Here is a 21,071-nt window from a genome sequence, read left to right as displayed (position 1 = left end):
AGAAATAAAAAGTATTTCAAGTACATAATGACAATCCCCCAAAGTGTGTGTGTATATATGGGGGGTGGGGGTGACACCATGACTTGCCGCTCTGGGAACCACCCGACCTAGCGACGCCACTAACTACACCTTTCATCCGATCGCCATGAAACTTAGGAAGTTGTTGAGAGGTATCTGCGACTAAAAGGGCTAATTCGGTTGGCTCCACGACAGGGCGCGATTCGATTATTCTCTATATACGGTATATAAAAATAAAAGTAGATTGCGGATTGACACCTGGCGTGCCCGTGAGTACCATGAAGCCGACGTTCATTTTAAACAGCGCGATAGGCTATGGATACAATGGGTTGCTATAGTCACTCATTTAATCGAATCAGGCGCGTCCTCCGGCGTCTCTGCAGGGTGCAGTTTGGCGCCCAGGGCTATCCCGCGAGTACTACACGCCTATGTTAGTTTTAAGGAGCAGGCTACAATAATGATATTGCGGCACACGAAATTCGACTTTCCGTCTCCGAAAATTAGGCGGAGAGTGATTAACGGTGATATTACGGCGGGTGATTAATGTACACTCAAGGCTTTTATATAGCATGCCCAATCGCGTGCTGAGCAGTAGTGTAGTTAAACTGATAAATATGATCCTAGCACAGGCATTGTTTACATTTAAATACTCAATTTTAGAAAACAAAGAAGTATATTGAAATATGGAGTAACTAAATATTTTAATAAAATAGTAAGTGTTTATTGGTTTTATGAATTATTATATCGTTCATTACCGAGTGTTGCATAATATTTTTATGAGTTTTAACATTTTAAAAAATAATATTTTTTAACTTTTGTGCATGGAGCTGAAGAGCCGCATCTTGACATCAAAAGAGCCGCATGCGGCTCGCGAGCCGCAGGTTGCCGACCCCTGATTTAAGATGGTTACACTTATACATAGATCTAATACAAAACGTCTAAATATAATAATAAAAATAAAATAAAAAACAATCTGAAACTGAAGTGCAAATGTGTAATTAAATGATGATTCAAGGGATTTTTTTTTTCCTCGGCGTGGTGGGCTGAGAGGACGGGTGGGGGGGGGGGGGGCAAAGGGTGGAATTTGGGTTTTTAAGTAGAGCTGAAATAAATTTGGGATTACAGAGAATTAAAATGATACACATTTTAAGCAATCGGAAAAGTTATGTTATTACAATGAGACACATCAAAGCAAACATTCTTCCCTTTCAAACAGCTATATCAATACAGTCCTCAAACAGTTTGTTTTGCTTGTTTTTTTAATTAATTCAATTGTTTTAAACATTTAAATCCATCTTAAATGAATGAAAGCAGGCTACAAGTAAGAAAGAAATGTTACTATTGTAAATCTGTATCAGTCCTCACAAGCCGATGATGAAAACTCTAATACTAAAGCGAACACACAACTGACGCTATAAATTACATGTCTTAGGCGTGGAAAAAAAGGGACAACGCTGCACTGATCTTATCCCAGCGGTCGGCTAGCTTTTGAGACGAAGAGCCAAAAGTTACAATTTACATCATTTCCCTGTATTTAAAGAGCCACTAACATTATATTCCAATATATTGGTATTTCATAAGGATTAGGTATAAACATTTGATTTGAAAGTAATAGCGTTAATTATGAACTAATGTTGATTGGAATAAAAAAAAAAACAGATTTTCGCACAAAAAGTGTTTTAGCTAGCTCTGCTGTGATAAAAGTAGTAATCACATAATATAAATATAGGACTATCCCAATCCACCTTAGAAGCCAATAAGTTGCTTTACTTTCTTTACGGACACCACTGGCTCAGGATGTGTCTCCCATAGCCAGGCAGGCCTCAACACGGCAAACTCCGACGAACTGGTTTGGGTATCGGTTGGATTACTGTATCGGTCGCTTCTCACATGGCTTATCTTCCACCCTACTCGTACCCCACAGTCCAGTATCTAGCTCAACTGTAGGAAGCTAATAATTAAAATACTATGTGACTCAGGTAAAATTAATGCATACTGACAGGTAGAGGAATGCCTTTTGTATAAAATTAATATTTCACATTTAACGATATTCGAATACGTAGGCACTTGGGCAGTGGCAAGTGTTTTGATAGATTATAAATATCTATCATGGTGTCTCCACCTCTCCCCCCTTCTTGCTACCCCACAGTTAACGGTACACACCTGGACCTGAGTCCAGCGGTATCGTAAGGCTGACCGGGCCTCGACCTCAGACTGTGGTCGTGAGGGCGGAGCCTGAGTCATGTGAATTGTTGGGTAGGGACGCCATAGTCCGGTTCTCTACCTTCTCCCCTCTACGGAGGTAGCCTGCACGTTTTTTGGTGCTAAGGCACTTGCCATCATAAAATTATACTTATTTTGATGCTACGGCACTTGTTCTCCACAGAGAAATTAATCTTATTTTTTGGCAAAGTGTGTAGAGGATTGTGTGGCTTCATTTGAAGGAAACGACCGTGTCCCTATACGTTCTACCTCACCTACTCTCATTGTTCTCTGATGAGTGTTTTAATTATGTTTATGTTTGTTTTTTTGTTTTTTACAGTATCATATTCTTTATGAGTTGTGTAAATGAAATAATATAATTCGTAATATTTGTGCATCGAACTGGAAAGCCGCAACTTGAAATCAAATAAGCCGCATGCGGCTCGCGAGCAGCATGTTACCATTCCCTGTTTTAGTTGATTATGTTTGTCCCTTTTCTAACGGGAGTCAAAGATTGAAAAAAATAAATGCATCTCAGAAACTTTAAACTAATTTTAACAATTTTTATATAAAGATTCTTTTTAAAAAGTTATAGGGTCCGTTGATAAGTAAAATTAAGATAAAACCTGTACTTGTTAGAAAATATCTAATTCTAGACTCATTTGGAAAATAAAACTATTTAAATGTATACATTTAATAAGTTAAACAGTAAAATATATGGTGAATTTTGTTCTGAGTTTTTTCAATTTTTTTTTTTTAAAGTTATTTTGTTAAATTATTTCCCTTGAATTAAGATTTGTGTACCTTCTGTAATGAATCCAGGAGTTATGTATCGTTGTTACTTTCTTGAATAACTATAATTTAATTTAAATAAAGTAAATGATTCTTGTTTCTTTATTCTGTGTGATAATATATATATATATATATATATATATATATATATATATATATATATATATATATATATATATATATATATATATATATATATACATGTTTAAATATTCGATATTAGTGCACGGTTTGGTGATTTCGATAAAATTATGTAAATTAAATTGGTGAAATATTTAAAAAACATAATGTTCTGCAAAATCTACATATCGAGTCATGTTTGTATTAATTTTTTAATTTAATTATTCGCCTTATTGAAGTAAATGTTTTTTTTTTAATTAAATTCTAGCAATTTTTTAACCATGTAAAGTTGACAAACTAAGATCCAGAAATAACCAGAAGCAAATTAATGTTCTTGGGGTTGAGAAGGAGTCAACTGAACTTGATAAATCATTTTAAATCGGAGCAAGTGAAAGTAAGAATTAAATATTATTTCTTAGAAAATAACTCTTGGTGAGTCCAATATGTTATACTTAAGTGTTGATGAGCCCAACGTTTTATATGTAAGTGTTGGTGAGTCCAACTTGTTATATGTAAGTGTTGGTGAGTCCAACTTGTTATATGTAAGTGTTGGTAAGCCCAACATGTTATATGTAAGTGTTGGTAAGCCCAACATGTTATATGTAAGTGTTGGTAAGCCCAACATGTTATATGTAAGTGTTGGTAAGCCCAACATGTTATATGTAAGTGTTGGTAAGCCCAACATGTTATATGTAAGTGTTGGTAAGCCCAACATGTTATATGTAAGTGTTGGTAAGCCCAACATGTTATATGTAAGTGTTGGTGAGTCCAACATGTTATATGTAAGTGTTGGTGAGCCCAACATGTTATATGTAAGTGTTGGTGAGCCCAACATGTTATATGAAAGTGTTGATGAGCCCAACATGTTATATGTAAGTGTTGGTAAGTCCAACATGTTATATGTAAGTGTTGGTGAGTCCAACATGTTATATGTAAGTGTTTGTAAGTCCAACATGTTATATGTAAGTGTTGGTGAGTCCAACATGTTATATGTAAGTGTTGGTGCGTCCAACATGTTATATGTAAGTGTTTGTAAGTCCAACATGTTATATGTAAGTGTTGGTGAGTCCAACATGTTATATGTAAGTGTTGGTGAGTCCAACATGTTATTTGTAAGTGTTGGTGAGTCCAACATGTTATATGTAAGTGTTGGTGAGTCCAACATGGGAGACTATAGGGTAAACATGTATTAAGAAAACTTTGAGCACATGTTCCTATCAAATATAACATCTGTGTTTACATTACCTGACGTTTAGCATCAAGACGTGGTGTGGCTAGTGTAGAGCGTCACACTCTCACATGACATTAGGCTGGCTCAGTATCCGTGGTGTCTGTATACGGTAGCAGAGACTAATACGTAGAAAATGTATCTAATCTATGCATATGATGTAGGAAAACATGTTAAGAAATAATTTTGTTTTTTAGACAAACAAAAATAAAACGCCTGTAAAACAATTAGCAGTTAACTATACGCAGACATGGAAGAATAAACTCTCCTCAAGAAATTGTGTTTTAGCTACTAAACTGTAGAGGACTGAGATTTCTTGTGGTTTGATCCAAATCTGTAGACCTATTGTATGTATAATATTGTTGATATAAAGTAAAGACTCAACTTTAGATCCAGCGATCTATTGGGCAGATGAAGAAGAGTTTATATGTTTCTTCACTTTGGCATTAGAAGTAAGGGTGCGGTCAGTACGTTCTACTGGCATGGACACGGATTTGAACTCGAGACTTTCGGGTTTGCATCCAAGCGCTCTACCGCCTTGGACACGCCTGGTTGTTAAATTTTCCAAAAAAAGTAAGTATACATTTAAAATATTATTTTAGTTTAACTGTTTCTTTGAAAATACCAATTTTAATAACACTTTTTAAAAATCCATCTTTTGTTCACAGAGGGTTTTGTAAATCTATATATGTAATTCTTTTCTTGGAGACCATAGAAAACACCAAGCTGTAAGCGCGCTCCCTACTATCCTCACCCCTACATGGTCTGGTGAGCTGTGGTTCACGCTAAATGTTTCCAATCGTAGAGCCGGGTTTAATGACGGCTATTAGGGGCAGATAATTTAGTTTGAAACGATTTTAAACTTAGGGGAGGTAACTAAGAGGAGGCTGCTTTCACAAAGGTGGGGGTGGGGTGGGGTAGGGGAAAGGAGGGAGGGGGGGGTATCGTCCTTATCGAGCTACTGATAGTGTTTTAAAGCAAATATATTCAGTGGCAGCATTGGTACTGTCGAATTCACAAATTATGAATTACTGAAAAGGAGAAAATAAAACAACTAAATAGCGGCGTATGATATGCCGCGGGTCGGCTCGTGTTTTATGATACATAAAACCTCAACACTCACTATATAACAGATGTATGAGATGTTAAAACGGGTAACTAGAAGTAAAAGGCGAGGTTGGTATATTGTCCAGGTTTCTATATTGTCAATTTTATTATATATAAACATCTTTTTTTCAAAACTAGTAGCTTTGTGTTTTGGTGTTGTTATCAGGGTTGATGTCACAGTGTGTGGATATGACAATAAGGATCTTTTATTAAAGTTTTTCTCTTTATGAAAAGTCATTATACGATGGTAATACCTGTACCGGTACACAACGTTTGTAGTAGCTCCTTTTAAATACTTGCTCCATTATTAGTGTTCCGAATTTTTTAAAATTGCGACCTAAATTTTAAAGTTTGCCATTCAAATTTGAAGGTTAAGCCCTAATACAAAACGGATGTGTCATTTTAAAATACATTTAAATTAACTACTGCTTACAAACATTTTTTTAATGTATTGTCTCCTTTCCAACGAAGCTTTAGAGAAAAATGGGGTGATACAAGCGAGTTACTTTTCGGAGGCGGTGACAAAACGAATTACCTCCCATGTAGATTTTTTCTCTTTTTTTTTTTTTATTGCAGGGGAAATAATGTATTTATAATTTTTTTTTTTTTTTTAATTCTAGATTGTAACTGATAACAGAAAAATCTCGAGTTTGGATTCCGTGTATGACTCGGTAGGTCGGAGTCTACTCAGCTCTGTCTGTTGGGTACCTGAATTATGCTAGACAACGTCAACGTAAAGACGGATCATCACAGAGCTGGTTAAATTATCCCTTCAACAGCTGAGATCAAAGAGACAGATGAGCTCTACTACATTACCCACATAGACAGTCAGGTCCCATAACTTGGTAGAAACACGTATATGAGCTAATAAATATCAACAAAAATAATTCGTCCACCTAACTGCCTTCTTATTGAAAAACTGATTGCTTACTTACAAACCTTCTAAGCATTCAGTCTAAACAATATTGTTCAGTTTAAAAAAAAAAAAATTAAATTTCAAGACGCCTATGCATTCATTCTAAACAAACTTTGTTGATTTGAGATCGATAATATTTAAAACAATGTTTCATTTGTTTGAAAATTTTGATCGCTAGAAAAAGTGTTACTCCGCCTCATGTAAATATGAAGAAAAAACCATTAAGGGAGAAAACTTATAGCAGTTGTTTACCATAACTACTAAATAAGTAATTAATAAAATACTCTATACAAATATATTTCTTAAAAAATAATATTTTGACGTTTAAAATGTTGTTATTGATTTATGTTTAATCTTTAAACTTTTGCATACCTATTAAAAAATAACGGTTACATTATATTGTAAGAAGCACTAACTTTATTTTAAAAGTTACACTATAACCATACAATTGCTCGTCACTTAACCATGTTTATACTTCTTATCAGGATTATTTCTGGCTCTCTTTTGAAAGGGAAAATTAAAAATATAAATCCCGTTTATTTATAGTTTTTTTTGGATGGTTCTTATATATTTAACCTGACTCTACCTGCTCTAAGACCTCCATTTAGTTGCTATCTTAATCTCTAATTGTATTGTCACTATCACAGATGAACACATTTCTACAGGCAACATGACCGTGTTTGCTTATATAACATAGGGAGCAAACTGTCCACCTTCCATTGAGCTGGGTGAAGAGGGTGTGTGTATCAGCCTCTATGTCAACCATTGAGCTGGGTGAGGAGGGTGTGTGTATCACCCTCTATGTCAACCATTGAGCTGGGTGAGGAGGGTGTGTGTATCACCCTCTATGTCAACCATTGAGCTGGGTGAGGAGGGTGTGTGTATCACTCTCTATGTCAACCATTGAGTTGGGTGAGGAGGGTGTGTGTATCACCCTCTATGTCAACCATTGAGCTGGGTGAGGAGGGTGTGTGTATCACCCTCTATGTCAACCATTGAGTTGGGTGAGGAGGGTGTGTGTATCACCCTCTATGTCAACCATTGAGGAGGGTGTGTGTATCACCCTCTATGTCAACCATTGAGGAGGGTGTGTGTATCACCCTCTATGTCAACCATTGAGGAGGGTGTGTGTATCACCCTCTATGTCAACCATTGAGCTGGGTGAGGAGGGTGTGTGTATCACCCTCTATGTCAACCATTGAGTTGGATGAGGAGGGTGTGTGTATCACCCTCTATGTCAACCATTGAGCTGGGTGAGGAGGGTGTGTGTATCACCCTCTATGTCAACCATTGAGTTGGGTGAGGAGGGTGTGTGTATCACCCTCTATGTCAACCATTGAACTGGGTGAGGAGGGTGTGTGTATCACTCTCTATGTCAACCATTGAGCTGGGTGAGGAGGGTGTGTGTATCACTATCTATGTCAACCATTGAGTTGGGTGAGGAGGGTGTGTGTATCACCCTCTATGTCAACCATTGAGCTGGGTGAGGAGGGTGTGTGTATCACCCTCTATGTCAACCATTGAGTTGGGTGAGGAGGGTGTGTGTATCACCCTCTATGTCAACCATTGAGCTGGGTGAGGAGGGTGTGTGTATCACTCTCTATGTCAACCATTGAGCTGGGTGAGGAGGGTGTGTGTATCACCCTCTATGTCAACCATTGAGCTGGGTGAGGAGGGTGTGTGTATCACCCTCTATGTCAACCATTGAGTAGGGTGAGGAGGGTGTGTGTATCACCCTCTATGTCAACCATTGAACTGGGTGAGGAGGGTGTGTGTAATACCCTCTATGTCAACCATTGAACTGGGTGAGGAGGGTGTGTGTATCACCCTCTATGTCAACCATTGAGTTGGGTGAGGAGGGTGTGTGTATCACCCTCTATGTCAACCATTGAGCTGGGTGAGGAGGGTGTGTGTATCGCTCTCTATGTCAACCATTGAGCTGGGTGAGGAGGGTGTGTGTATCACCCTCTATGTCAACCATTGAGTAGGGTGAGGAGGGTGTGTGTATCACCCTCTATGTCAACCATTGAACTGGGTGAGGAGGGTGTGTGTATCACCCTCTATGTCAACCATTGAGAAGGGTGTGTGTATCACCCTCTATGTCAACCATTGAGTTGGATGAGGAGGGTGTGTGTATCACCCTCTATGTCAACCATTGAGTAGGGTGAGGAGGGTGTGTGTATCACCCTCTATGTCAACCATTGAACTGGGTGAGGAGGGTGTGTGTATAACCCTCTATGTCAACCATTGAGGAGGGTGTGTGTATCACCCTCTATGTCAACCATTGAGCTGGGTGAGGAGGGTGTGTGTATCACCCTCTATGTCAACCATTGAGGAGGGTGTGTGTATCACCCTCTATGTCAACCATTGAGGAGGGTGTGTGTATCACCCTCTATGTCAACCATTGAGCTGGATGAGGAGGGTGTGTGTATCATCCTCTATGTCAACCATTGAGGAGGGTGTGTGTATCATCCTCTATGTCAACCATTGAACTGGGTGAGGAGGGTGTGTGTATCACCCTCTATGTCAACCATTGAACTGGGTGAGGAGGGTGTGTGTATCACCCTCTATGTCAACCATTGAGTTGGGTGAGGAGGGTGTGTGTATCACCCTCTATGTCAACCATTGAGCTGGGTGAGGAGGGTGTGTGTATCACCCTCTATGTCAACCATTGAGGAGGGTGTGTGTATCACCCTCTATGTCAACCATTGAGCTGGATGAGGAGGGTTTGTGTATCACCCTCTATGTCAACCATTGAGCTGGGTGAGGAGGGTGTGTGTATCACCCTCTATGTCAACCATTGAGGAGGGTGTGTGTATCACCCTCTATGTTAACCACCAAGTTGTATGGACGACAGAGCAACAATCCTATGCCCAGTTGTCCACTTTGTTAACCTTTAAAACAGCGACGGCTTGTTCTGGTTGGCCTACAGAAAAGATTATTTCCACTAATATGTTTTTGTTCAGGTGTCGTCTGTGTCCACTGTGTTAGCGTTAGAAAGTTGTATGATGATAAATAGGCTGGATTGTTTCCCCTCTTGTTGAGGGTCTTATAGAGCGCAAATATTCAGTTAAAACGGTACATGCTACTGCTGGTCTAGATGAAAACGTAGTTAGAACCACTAAACAAGATGTGAGAAAGGATGAGGAATGTGTAACAATAAGTGGACAGCAATGGCGTCGTTAAAACCAGTTACAATCTGTATATTAAAATGGGAATTAACCTAATAAATTACCTGGTTTTTCAACTTGTATTATGTACGGACAGGTAACGTAATCAAATGGTTCCACGTTTGAAACATAGTCATCTGTATAGATTAGGTAGTACAACATTAGGCAATAGGCAAGCTATCTGTATAGATTAGGTAGAACAACAATAGGCAATAGGTAAGTCATCTGTATAGATAAGTTAGTACAACATAAGGCAATAATCAAGTCATCTGTATAGATTAGGTAGTACAACATTAGGCAATAATCAAGTCATCTGTATAGATTAGGTAGTACAACATTAGGCAATAATCAAGTCATATATATAGATTAGGTAGTACAACATTAGGCAATAATCAAGTCATCTGTATAGATTAGGTAGTACAACATTAGGCAATAATCAAGTCATCTGTATAGATTAGGTAGTACAACATTAGGCAATAATCAAGTCATATGTATAGATTAGGTAGTACAACATTAGGCAATAGGCAAGTCATCTGTATAGATTAGGTAGTACAACATGGGGCAATAGGCAACCTATCTGTATATATTAGGTAGTACAACATTAGGAAACAAGAAATTCATCTGTATAGATTAGGTAGTACAACATTAGGCAATAGGCAACCCATCTGTATATTTTAGGTAGTACAACATTAGGCAATAATCAAGTCATCTGTATAGATTAGGTAGTACAACATTAGGCAATAATCAAGTCATCTGTATAGATTAGGTTGTACAACATTAGGCAATAGGCAAGTCATTTGTATACATTAGGTAGTACAACATTAGGCAATAGGCAAGTCATCTGTATGCAACACACCAGTAACAAGCAATTCGTTTTATTCTACAATAATAGTTTCACTCTTCTGTCACTCTTCTCACTGGCACTCTGTCTATCTGTTATTCAGGAACAATATAGAGAAACACGAGTAAAGTAAAAACCTTTCAGCGTCAAACGGAAAACAAAATGTGACGTGAAAGGAACATACAGGAAATATTCTAAGGACGGAAAAGTACACACAATACTAATAACATCATCGATACTTGATAATAAAGACACTAGCATTACTACCTAATTAATTTCTCTAATCTTAAATAAGTCTCTGCCTGCTGAGTTTCTTTCATGCATCTTTTCTTTTTCAATGTAGTTGGCGTACAAAGTGATAGTTTTGTCAGCACTATGCCCAGCCACCGTGTTAGTTGTTAGGGTAGCTCAGAGTTCGGCAACCTTTTGAGACAAAATGTACCAGTTTTTAAAGAGCCACTAACATTTTTTTCCAATATTTAGGATTAGGTTTTTATAAATTTAAATAGCTTTAAATATGGAATAATTATATTTATTCATATATTATTTTTAAATACACATGTTTCGCACAAAACATATTATTGTATTTTAGCTAGCTCTAATAATAGAATAATAAAATTAGTAATCATATAATACAACTATAATCATTGAATATTTCTATTAGTTACATCAATGGAAGCATTGACCTTGCATGCCGTTTGGAAGTTTGTTTAAATCTGGTTCATAACTTCTTGTTTTAAGTTTCAAGCACGCCTCTAGATTTGTATTTGTTAGTTAGCTTCTTACTTAACTTTTTTATTATATTCATGTAAGAGAACTCTTGCTTGCACGAATATGTTGACCTAAAGATCGTCAGCACTGCAGATGTCAACTTCCCCACGTTACTGTACCATCATGCAAATCTATTCCATGCGTCACGTATGTGTGACTCAACTCGCGGCATTTCTTTTAGAGCTGTCCAGTTGTGCAACGTAACGTGCATGTTTTACTGAACCTCGAACTATTTTTACTTGTTCTTGAGTTCTGTGAATTTTCCGCTCCACAAATGAGTCGTTTTCAAATCCAGCAATTGCATTTGAAGCAAACCAGCATCAATTCCAAAAAGTTCAAAGTTAATATCATTTGTTTTTGTGTTGAGAGAGTCTACTATGAACGTCAGAGTACTTGCATTTGTATTTAATTGCTTAAATCTCTCAGTGAATCCATCCTTCGTTTTATTTGTTGTAATGCTGAATCAATTCATGCTAATAGTTGCATTGGTTTCTAGATTTATTTTTTTTCATATTTTTCGAAATCAAGTAATTTACCGCTCTTCGTATCTTCAACAAAAATTTAAAAAAAAAAAATGATTTTTTTTCGAAACATCCACTTCTCAAGCAAAGCATAGTCAAGGTTAAGGAACTCCTTGGCAAAAAGAAGGAAGAACTCCTGATACAGTTTGATGAGCCAAAAAAATGCAGTTTTTCCTTGCAGTTTTACATTTAGCTCGTTTAGTTTTTGTTTGTGATATCCACCATGACGTTAAACGTTTCAATTCGTGATGAACAGTTTAATTGGAAGTACATTGAAAATAGTACCTAAATATTCTTATAGAATAGCGAGTGTTTATTGTTTATGTTTATTATTATATAATTCATTACCGAGTGTTGCAGAACAATATTTTATGAGTTTTGAAAATAAAGTATAACAATTATTAATAATTGTGCATGGAGCCAAAGAGCCGCATCTTGACATCAAAGGAGCCGCAAGATGCCGACCCCTGGGGTATCTGGATATAGAGGATGGTTGCAATAGATACGAGCAGCCCGACACTCGTCAATGATTAAACATTTTAATATTTTAATTTTACCCTCTTATAAGGGTGCCAGAAATTTTCCTAAGCTGTGATAGTAACATACGGTTAATGTATAGGAATAATTTTATATATAATACATTTTATAATATGTTTAGTGTTTATAGTATTATTTTGTGTTATCATTATTTATTAAACTCATGCAATATGTTAAGTAGATAAACAAAAATGAAAAAAAAGTTTAGTTTTTACAGCAGTAAGTAAAAAATGATATTTATATTGAGTTTTGTTTATTAATTAAATATTTATTTTTTGTGGTAAACATACGCCATGGATTGTCCCCCTTTCGAATTTCTATTCGTATTTACATAGGGGAAGTAACACTTTTTCTCCAGGCCAGACCAACTTGTATTAGCCGCTGCCTTTAGAAAAAAAATTCCAAAAGATGAACAAAGTGTTAACAGATGAACACAGTGTAAACAAATAAAGCATTGCCTTAAATATACTCGATCTCAACTGAACAAAGGTTGTTTAGACTGAATGCTTAAGCGCTTAGTAAGTAAGCTGCGAGTTTAAAGATCAACTTATGTGAGGTAACATGCCCTAGAGTCCACTGCCCTATTGACCACACTATGTTACCTATATGTACCCTTCCTTCCTTTGTCCGAACTGCAAACAATAATCTTGAGAATCTGTAGGGCCCTACTCAATTATCTACTTGACAGCTCAATATTCACAAAACACGATTACTGATCACACGATTACTGATCACACGATTACTCAAAAACTCTATTCAACTACCTTAGTCGATCGAGCTAAACTCTCAGCTACAATTACGCATCTCTCGGTTATGTTTAAAACTATTTTTATTTTAATTATAATGAATATTTGCTGTTACGGATCTTACAATTTAAAAAAATTCATAGAGTAAAATTATAGCTATCAAACAATATATAACTGGGACTAACTGGTGTTAAAATAAATAAACACTCAAGAACACTTTATCATGTAAACTGAGCCAATCCGTAAATATGATCGCCTTCCTTTGAAGAAGTCCACTTCGGTTTCCTCACACAACCCCTTGTGATTTTAACTAACAAATTTTTCTTTCATCCTAAATTTGACTTCTTCAGACTTGCGGTCAAAGGGAAACAAATGTGGATATACCACGAATGTCAAGAAAGTATTGTTTCTCTCCCTTTACTGATGTAAACACGATGTAGACACGATTTTTAACCCATTTTAAATACTTAAACGTTTTAAGATAGAATTGAATCTCGTAGAAAAAAGAATTGCACACCAAGTGAACGCCAAATAAAATGTGGATAATAGTGCGTTATATTATTAGTCCTTTATAAATTTACATGAGTTTTTTGAGAAATCGAAAGTAGCGTAAATTACTACTTCCGGTTAACACAAATTACTCAACATTTAACAGAAGGCAGAGAATTAGATCTTTTACTTACATGTGAAATTTCATTTATCTATCTGAAATAGTACTCAAGTTATAGGCTTTTGAAAATCGGAAATCGCTCAAAAGTTGATACGGATCTACGATTTTGATATAATAATTATATATGAAATTTCACTAACCCGGCTGTAACGGTACTCAAGTTATCATGTTTACACACACACACATATACACACATACACACACAGACATACGGACAAGATTGCAAAACTAAAATATCGTTCAGGACTTTTTTATTACTTGTTTATTTCTATTAATGGACTCTCAGGAAACATGTATAAAATCGTATTAATTATATCATAAATTGAAATCAAATAACAATCAATCATTTTTATTTTAAAATCTATATATTATGGTTCCCCCCCCCCCCTCCGCCCCCTCTGTGATCAAAGCTCCGCTGTGGTCAAAGCCCCGCTGTAGTCAAAACCCATATGGTCAAAGCCCATCTGTGGTCAAAGCCCCGCTTTGGACAAAGCCCCGCTTTGGACAAAGCCCCTATAGTCAAACCCCATATGGTCAAAGCTCCGCTGTGGTCAAACCCCCTATAGTCAAACCCCCTATGGTCAAACCCCCTATGGTCAAAGCACCTGTGGTCAAAGTTGTTCTCAGTCATAAGTCTATGAAACCTTCAAAACTAAAACATCATTTGAGTTTGTTTTCGTAGTTGCTTGTCTTTGTGAAATATATTCATTCAGATAATAGCAAAGAAGAGTTGGTATTTTAGGAAGATATCGTTTTTTTTAAACTGGATGAGTAAAATGCGAAAACGGCTGTGCGGTTTGTACAGATGGTGCGCCATCTATGTTTAGGTCTAAATTGGGCTTCTAGAAAACAGAAAAAGATTTAGCTCCCTAACCGAGAGGAATCCACTGCATGATCCACTGGCATTCTCTCGCCAGCAAGACTCTTCCGACTCCATTGCTAATAAAAGTCGTAAATATTAAATCTGGAGCCATTAAAGAGCAGCGCAAAGACATGAATAACGATCACGAGGTTCTGCTTTTCTACACTATAGTTGGCTGGCTGTCTAACGAAAAATTGCTAATAGTGTTTTTGAATTGAACAATGAAATCAAGTTGTTCTTAGAAGTCAAAGGAAACAACACCATTTGATATACTTTAACAACAAAGAGTAGATGGAGAGAGTATCATACCTAGCAGATATATTTGAACATCAACATAAGCCTAACCTGAAGCTTCTGGGAACCTAAACGAATAATCTCTTTTTTGATAATTTCGGGGCATTTTAATCAAAGCTGCAAAACTGGCGAAGAAAAAATAAATCTTAAAAATATTGTTGTGTTTCAGAAAATCTGCAGCGTGGTAGATGGATATGATTGTGAGATAAATAACAATTTGAAAGAAGCGATTTCTGGGCATCTTGAATCTCTTGAAACGAACTTCGGCGTTATTTTACCTGAGCTGAAAGAAGAAGAATCTGTTCTGTCCAGGATACCCATACTCAGAAGCGTAGCGAGGGGGGGGGGGGGGTGCGCGGGGGGGGGGAGACATATGTCCCCGGGCGCCGACCTTAAGGGGCGCCAAAATGGGTTGGAAAAATAAATTGAAGGGTTGAGGTGGGTGCAAATCGAAAGTTGAAATTCTACTATGTTTACTCATGTTATTAGAGCCAGAAGTAGACAAAGCCAACAGTAAAATGTTGCATCAAATCTAAATATGGGACAATAATTTGATAAAGAAATAAATTTAGGAGACTCCTGGTAAAGTTCAACCCAAACTATAAAAACCCGCTACAAACCCGTGCTCAGAGGTCACATCATCGTGGCCCATAGGTTGAGATCTATACTGCCTTTGGCCACCAGTGTTGTGGCCCAATATGGTTGGACCATCATGTCGAGTCAGACATGTCAAGTGGCCAGTGAACACAACTAAAATATTTAAATTGTTGAAAGTCAATAAGAGCGATGTGCTAATCTTTAGTAAGTGATTAACACAGAAGGTTCTAGCAATGTTTACTTTAATATCAGCTCAATCCTTCTAGAAGTCATCCTCCCCAACAATTCGTGAGTTTTCAATTTTAGTTGAATATATTTTGGAACTTCAATTAAAATCTACGTGTGTATATTTTTTTTTTTGCTTTGATGCGATCCACCCACCCCCTCCTCCAAGCGTGTAACGCTACAATGTCTGGTCATATTTAATTTGACAATAAGATATTTGTGAATTTTATTTAATTAAAAAATTGCAAGGAAATTAGGGAAAAGTAAATTAATCGTTTGAAAAAAAAATTGATATATTCAAAAAAGTTCAAAGCTAATTAGAACGCAGTACACATTTCATTGGGAAAGTAGTAATATAATACGGAGTTATTTTTTTTGTTTCAAAATTTTAATTTACATAATTTTATATAAATCACTATTTCGTGCAGTAATATCGATTGTTTCAACCTTTATCTTATATATCGTTTTCACTCAAAAAAACATTTACTATATTAAAAAATAATTACACGAAAATCCCTTATTTAATATTAATTCTGTACCCCTTACTGAAGGGACACAATTTTTAAATACAAGGGAAATAACTTAACAAAATAGCTCAAACAAAAACGAATCGAACACCTCATAACAAAATGCACCATGTTTATTACTGTTTTACTTATATGATGAATTTAATTATTCTATAGGTAAAAAGTTGTGAACTAGTTATGGATAAAATAAAATACAACGTGTTCCATTTTTTCATTTATAATTAATAAACATTAACAAACATTAGCTTTATTTTAAGAATTATTATTTAACTAGTGTTAAAATATTGTTTAATCAAAGGTACATTTTTACTTCTTTGTATATTTCTGGATCCCTTACGTAAGGGACAAATTAAATATAATAATAGGCCTCGTTAGGTTTGGTGTGGAAAACATACCACTAAACATTATATTTGTTTTATTAAGCTTGATCGAAAATATTAAAGCAATAGAGTACACTTGCATATTTTGGGTATTTATGTCGACTTCAGCATTTTTTCTGACATTATCTTTTAGAAACGGTATTTGCTCTTGTCTTTCTTCTTTATGCATTTTACAACAACATTTTTTTTTGCGGTAATGAACACGAAACTAATTTTGACAACAGACTTTAATGAGTCAAACAAATCTTCTATTTTAAGTAAAATTTGGCATTTTACAATAATTGCTCAAAATCAATAAATTATGGACACGTTTTCTCAACTTTGCATTTTTACTCAAAATTCAACATTCAAATCGCTAAGGCTTTGGAACCCTTTGTCATACAAGAATAAAACATTCCACGTGCATTCAGCATGATAGCATCTACAAAACTACGTTTGCACATTAAGTTTACTACAATACTTTAGGAAATATTGATATTTATGTAACACCACCCCCTAATTTTGCACATAAATTTACGTAAAAATTTGTATTAAAAGTTTAGTACAAGCTATCGCAATGAGTAAACGTAGAAATGTATAGTTTGGTTTGAGAAATCTAAATCTTTCATCCGCTTTTTAAAATCTCTTATGGGAACAAAGCCTTAGCTATTTGAAAAGGTGTTAGTTTTCAAACCTTTTCGCGGTTTCCATGGCAACCAGTACTGCTATTGACGGCTATATATTATTTTTGTCTATAGTTTAACAACTATAATTATATGAACTTATTAAACAACCAGAAATGTGTTAAATATTTATTTTTTTTTTATCCGTGGTGCCTATCCTTAACAATACCTAGTAGATAGCGCGTTAAATTAAAAAAAAAAAAAAAAAGCATGCGTTGCATGCATCATATCGTATGGGTAGTAAATTGGGTTCTATTAAATCGGCATATAATTATATGTTTTTTCATTAACTATATTTTCTTTTTCAATCGCCAGTTAATCAACGAGAGAACATACATAAAATACTGTACATTATTAAAACACAGAATAAGGCTCAATATCAAATGATGTATTATATGATTTGAATGGTGGAGTGTGTACAATTAATAAATACGAAGTGACTACTCGGAAAAAGATTGTTTCGGCTGAAGACAAGAAACACAATAGTTCTGCGCATGCGCAATGGCCTTAATAGCTGCGCGAGGGTTAGGGTTAGGGCTAGGGTTGGGGAGAGGGTTATGGTTCTGCGGTTTGTTTAAAAACACACGCATGCGCAGTACCATCGAAAACATCGCCATTGCGCATGCATATCTTTTTCCGGCTAGAATCGGTGCTATATTATGCCTTTTATACAGCACTGATCCTGGCGACCCAACAGGAAGTCACGGGATGTTGTTAAAAGTATAAAAGTATAAAAGTATACATTTTCTATATAAATTTTATTTCGTCTCGGGGAGGGGGGGGGGGGGTAGACTTTTTTTCGAAGATATGCCTGTAAGAAACTGGATAATTTTCTATTTTTAGACAAGGCTTTGTTTGGGTTGTGTCTCTGGTTTCTAAGAATAGCCTGCATGCTCGTACAAGGGTATCTTTACCTATTGTTTATTTCCAGTCTTGTAACACAAGGAGTGGTAATTATAAAAAAAAACTTTTTTTGTAGAAGTAGATAAACAAAGGGATTATGACGTAATGGTTTATTTTCGTTAGCAGCACCAGACCAGAGTCGTAGCGAGGGGGGGGGGTTGCATATGTTCCCGGGCGCCGACCTTAGGGGGCGCCAAAATGGGTTGGAAAAACAAATTAAAATCTGATTTCAGCAGCAGTTTTGAATTACAAATATAAAAAATATATGGGGAGGGGGGAGTTGCAAATTGAAAGTTTGAGGGGGGGGGGGGGTTGCAAATTAAAAGTTTGTCCCGGGGCGCCGGGAAGGGTGCAACGCCTCTGCACCACACTAGCGGTTGTGGCGTCACTCGAATAATTTTAGCGATTGGTTATTGCTACACAGTTCAACATAAGTTAATTAAGGTAACCCTTACCTTTTAATTAATTGTAATATATTTGAAAGTTATAGTGCACGATTGGCCTCAGACATGTATTTTACAGCGTCAGTTTGCCTTGCCATGTTCGCTTTAGTATTAGTTTTCATCATCGGCTTGTGAGGACTGATACAGATTTACAATAGTAATGCTTCTTTCTTAGATGTAACCTACTTAAATTCATTTAAGATGGTTTGCTTATAAAAAGAACTAATACAAAACGTCTAATTACAATCTTATTTTTAAACCTGAAAATGCAAATGTGTAATTCAAAGGTGATTCAATGGATTTGTTTTTTATAGTCGTGGTGGGTTGAGGGGGTTTGGGCTTTTAAGTAGAACTGAAATACATGTTATAAATATTATAAGCAGCTGGTATGTTATGTCGAGTACAATGAGACACAACAGATCAAACATTCTTCCTTTTTAAACATCTGTATGTATATCTGCATGTATTGCAGTCCTCCCACACCTCTCTTTTTTTACATTTTTATTTGTCCCGTTAAGGGATCCAAAATATTTTAATAAATTTCACTTAAATAACTAGCTTAACACGCTGCTGTTGAAAAATATATAACTAATTAAAACAAAATAATAGTAAAGTTTTTATTATCGGAATTAAATTAAGATAAAATTGATAGATATTTCAAAATAACATATTGTTGAATAAAACAAAATTGATTAAATAATTAATAGTTTAAAAAGAGTGACAATTTGTATACTTTGTAATTTACTTTTTTTTACATGTATTTTTTGTAAAAAAGCAAATTGTAAGAAGGTAGCCTCCCATTTCATAACAAACAAAATTTTAAAGAAATTGCATCACGGCGCCCGCCTTGTACCAATGTGTTTACATGAGTAACCGAGGGTGTGACTGATTTATGATTCTTGGTTGTTTGTTTGTGTTTCTCGTTTCCATCGACGACGCCAAATGTGACAGACGTGTGACGTACCTTGATAGGTTGTGTTGTACCCCTTCTCGCAGCACCTAGATGCGACAGAGGTGTCTTACCACCTGTCGTGTAGGTATTTGTCCACGACTTAGGAATTCTGACGGTAGGCTGTGGACACCTGATTCGGCATTGACATATCCGATTTGTCTCAAGAATCACACTCTGACTGCAGGTTCGATATTACAACACTTTATTTCTTGATGAATAATCCCTGTTCCAAGAATGACATGGGAATCAACAGTCCACCAATTTCACTAGTCCACACAGTATCTCACGTTCTACTGACACTGTTCTCTGTGAGTGCTGCACTCAAGGTACTCTATAATCGAGCTGGTCACAATCCCCAATCAAACACGCCGTCTCTTAGTTGCACCTATGGCCACCACAGCATAGATAGATACACCACGTGTTTACCAACTAGTATTCTATTTACACACAAGGAAAAGAAACTAGTTTAACAATGTGTAGGGCAAAAAGTAAGGTATTAATAATGAAAGTGTAATAAACATCAAAATAATGAAAGAAGTAAAAGGGTGAATACATGTATATTTATAAAGATTGCAGTCTATAAAGCTAGATATTACAACGGGGTTTATTTTCCTCTTTGTAAAAAGGATTTCAGTAATGCATAATTTGTTAGTTGAATACAATGTGTTGAAATATGTTTTGTTGATATTATAAGTACAATGTTAGTAACCATCAAACCAGAAATCAAGTTAATGTAGGTTGGAGCAGGGGTCCATCTTTTTCCAGGTTCTGTACCTTTTTGTTGACAGAAAGTGATTCGAAATTTTAGATGTTCGTTTGATAAGGGGTTATAACCGATTTTATAATGGGACGGTGAATATTTAAGCAGTTATTCTTCATTTATCGTTTAGGATGTGTTTTTTTCCCTCCATGATGATAGCTTTGAAAGCGATTATTTATATCAGTGTGAGGATGGGGGTGTTTGATACGTAGGTTTATTATTTTGGAAAGGATGTGGGAAAAGGGTTTAAATTGCCTTTTATTTGTCATAAGAGTTTACAGTAATAAATATTTAATAGTCTAATACAATTTATCCAAATAAGTTTTGGTTCTATCATAAATACAGACATAAATATAATAATAAATCGGCAAATAAATACAATAATACAAAAAGAGTTTGGTTTTCTAAGTTGAAGTCTTGTTTTCATTTGCAGGGGAAATAATGTAATTCAAATTTCTTTTTTAATTCTAGATTGTAACTGATAACAGAAAAATCTCGAGTTTGGATTCCGTGTATGACTAGGTAGGTCGGAACTGAGTCTACTCAGCTCTGTCTGTTGGGTACCTGAATTATGCTAGACAACGTCAACGTAAAGACGGATCATCACAGAGCTGGTTAAATTATCCCTTCAACAGCTGAGATCAAAGAGACAGATGAGCTCTACTACATTACCCACATAGACAGTCAGGTCCCATAACTTGGTAGAAACACGTATGTGAGCTAATAAATATCAACAAAAATAATTCGTCCACCTAACTGCCTTCTTATTGAAAAACTGATTGCTTACTTACAAACCTTCTAAGCATTCAGTCTAAACAATATTTGTT

The sequence above is a fragment of the Physella acuta genome, unplaced genomic scaffold (assembly GCF_028476545.2).
Source record: "Physella acuta isolate Inbredline_101_S28 unplaced genomic scaffold, ASM2847654v3 ptg000632l, whole genome shotgun sequence".
NCBI classification, from domain to species: Eukaryota; Metazoa; Mollusca; class Gastropoda; family Physidae; genus Physella; species Physella acuta.
This window is presented reverse-complemented; position numbering follows the sequence as displayed.